Raw genomic sequence first — 3469 nt, 5'->3', positions numbered from 1 at the left:
CCCCCCCTTGTCCAGCCAATTGCCCGGAGATTCCAATTAATAGTATTTTAGATAGTAGAATGCCGGTTAACACAGATTTTACTGTAAATGATTATTCAAATGATATATATAATATATAAAAGTTAAAACAATGCTTGCAAATAAACCAGCAACTGAACATTTAAACTGTATGTTCTTTATGAATAGAAGCAAAACTTAACGTGTAATCAAAAAAAAAAATTGCAGTGCTGCAGTTTGAGAACCCGACTCCAAAGCAAATCACTTATATACTACGCTAAATTTCAGGGATTGAAGGACATAGAGATGGTTTCTTGCTGGCTTATTTATGTAAAACCCAACACATAGTAATTACAATAAGAATATTCAGCTCTGGGGGCATTTTTACATGTGTTCTGAGGCACAGCGCTGGGTGCTTTAATTAGAGATCTGTGCTAATTAAAAGCACCTGCACATCATGTGCATCAGCTTCCCCGCATGTCCTCGTGCTGAAAAAATGGTGGCAGGGTGCTTTGAACTAGAGCTCATCGAGCATGTTTTATTTCAAAGCACCCCACCACCATTTTCTCAACGCAGGGACACTCAAAGTCACTGATACATGTGATGCGGAAGGCTGCCAGAGCACGTCAATTTCCATGTTCCAACAGATTCAATTAATTGAGTCTGCTCCGATGCACTGGATTTCAGAGCAGTCTCCCCCAATGTCTTTAGGAGCCCAGGCTCACTTAGCTCATCTTAGTCATGGAGCATCACTGGTGTCTTTTCAATCTATCACATTCCACAGACATCTTGTACCATACAGCTAACAGTCAAATCTTTCCGTGCTGCTGTGGTATCCAGTGCTACAGGTATCCAGTATATTGCTTTATGAACCAGGGAAAGAAAAAATGGGTTGGATCCTTGCAAATCACATTGGCACTGCCTCCCCACCAGTGTGAATATACCAATCTGGAAAAAAGTCTGTGCTTCCAGCCTTTTAATAAACTCCGTATTCCTAAAGATACAGGTAAGGACCTTGTTACATGTTAATTTTAGGTGGCTTCTGGAGCTCTGAATCCCTGGAGTGTCCACAAATCAACACATGAAACTGGTCTTAAGCATACTTTAAGCAGCTTAAAGTTAGGCCACTCCAGGGCATATTTATCTTTGACCCATGTTCCATTAACGCATGGCCACAGACAAGCCACTCAAGTTGCAGTCCTCCAGCATCCCAGGATGCAGGGCCCAACTCCTTACCTTCCTGGTTCTTTGTGAACAAACTTTCTGCCCTTGAACACTAAGGTACAGGGGGTGGTTCTGGCACCAAGCCACTTCCCCCTCCAGCCCCTGGTATAACCTCCCACTCCCAGAGGTGTAACCTCGTGGAAACAGCCTGAAGAGCTCTTGCCAGTTAGCCAGGTCACAGGCCATGGACAGTTCTTAAGTGGAGTCTAGCAGGGTGGAGAAACAAGGTAAGAGGCTGAATCAGGACCCCATAAGCTGGGGTTCTTTTCTGGGGCAGGGGCAGTAGCTACCCCAAAAGTGCCTTCTCTCACTGTTCCCACCTCCAAGCCATCCTAGGAAGCTTTAACAGGTCGTCCTCCCTGGCACCATCTTTCTGGTTATCCGCGCCTTACGTGGGGTGCCCTTGGAGCCTACTTTGGAATTCTTTGTTCCTGCCCTAATCTTGCTGCTACGTCTTGAAGGAAAAATATTTTTATGCGAGCGGGAGACTGCCTATTATATTGGGGTCTCCTATTATGGCCTGACCCCTCTTTTCTCTGGCTAGGCCTCCCCATCCAAACCCACTAAACAGGGTTTGACTCTGAGGTGCTAGCTTTTTTTTTTCCAATGCCTGGAGACTCATGGCCCCCTTTCCTGCTCCCTTATGGAGCCCAGCACTCCCTGGCCCAGAAGCATGGGAGCCAGACCCACAACCAGAGGCCCATGGGTTCAAAACCAGGGTGTAACCCTAAACCCACCCCTGTCAGTCCAAACAAGAAAACCCCAAAATATAACTGCACCCTGATGTGCTAGACCTCCATGGCCTTTTTAAGATCATCCTTCAAGTATCAGGGTCTGTGCCCCCAAAATCTGCACCATCACTGGTGCCAGGGTTCCCACTCCGTAGTGGGTCCCCAAAATGAGGCCTCCTCTGTCCCCTAATAGCCTCACCCAAACCACTGGTTCTCAATAACCCAAAAGAAATCTGGACAGTACCATCCATGTACAATAACTGCCCTCAGTAAAAACAAACATAATCATGCCATCTTACATTTATGCTGGGTTCATGCTTTGGCTCCCCTCCATTGGCTTCTGGGGCAGCTGCTGTCTCTAAGGGCTTCCATAGTCCCTTCTTCCAACTTTTGGACAGCTCACCAGGCCTCTCCATAGAGCTCTGGGATACACCCCTTCCCCTTCAGCTGCTGGCCCCCATACTGCTGTTCTGCCCTGGGTTCTTATAGTCCTGCCCCTTCTGGTCAGCTGACTAGCTGGCCAGGCCCAGCTATTAACCCCTTCCGCACCAGTTCTCCATGCCCAGAAGGTTTGGGCCTTAAAGGGGCAGGCCTGCTTTCTAGTAACAGGGCTAGGATTCCCTGTTACAGAAGCACGACCAGTACCCTCCACATCCAAATCCCAATTTATTAAAATGTAAGACCATCTTTAATTTATTTCCTCTTCATTTATTTTTAAATGCTTACTTTTTATTTTATCCTTCTGTGGTTGTCTCCTTTCATTTCATCCCCTCCCATATTTCCTTTTCACCTATTTCATTACCTGCCCACATCCCATTAACTCTCCTCCTCCCAGCTTTGTGTACCAGCCTCCACAACCCATCTCTCACACACCTCCACCTACAGCAGTGATAGATGGAATAGACTTAGCTTGTGCATCGAGGATCACTCCCTTGAGGAGCAACCACTCTTCCTGAACTCCCCTCCCCTTGGGGTCATGGTCCCTTAGGGCCTCACTGAGAAGCCTCCTGAGCTTGTCAAAGTCAGCTTTCCTGAAGTCAAGCACTTCTGTGTTGCTGACTGACTTGCCATCTTTACGGCAGATGGTGAAGGTGATCAGCTCATGGTCAATGTCACCCAGCCTCCCATTGATCATTAGGTTGCTGATCAGGTCGTCTCCAGTTGCCAGTACCAGGTCGAGCAGCACTTTACCTCTCGTTGGCCTGTAGACCTCTTGTGTCAGATAGAGGTATTCATGCACGAGAGGAAACTTTGCAACCGCTTGGATTTAGCTGAGCGCTTTTCCCACGAGATGTCTGGGTAGTCTGCTCACCAGCCCTCTAGTGGCAAGTCACAGCTGTGCTGGTGGGGGGCAGTCAGAGAAGGGTTGCAGCCTTCAGGTGTGACTGCTCCTACCTCAAGCTAGCAGTAACATCAATGAATGTTTGAGCAGCTGAAAGTATAACACATAACAAGGCCCTTACACTAATGTGAAGCCACTCTAGGCTACACATTGGTGTTAACACCCCCCACCCCCA

General features: G+C 47.4%; 1 protein-coding gene across 1 annotated transcript in view; it reads right to left on the bottom strand.

Annotated features, from left to right (window-relative positions):
* GLIS3 (GLIS family zinc finger 3) overlaps positions 1-3469 on the bottom strand; it is a 441718-nt gene that overhangs the window by 85784 nt on the left and 352465 nt on the right. The gene's annotated exons all lie outside the window — the stretch shown is intronic.

The sequence above is a fragment of the Gavialis gangeticus genome, unplaced genomic scaffold (genome assembly GCF_001723915.1).
Source record: "Gavialis gangeticus isolate Ggan-Ray unplaced genomic scaffold, GavGan_comp1, whole genome shotgun sequence".
Taxonomy (NCBI): domain Eukaryota; kingdom Metazoa; phylum Chordata; order Crocodylia; family Gavialidae; genus Gavialis; species Gavialis gangeticus.
The sequence above is the reverse complement of the archived record's forward strand: the minus strand, read 5'-3'. Positions and strand labels throughout refer to the sequence as shown.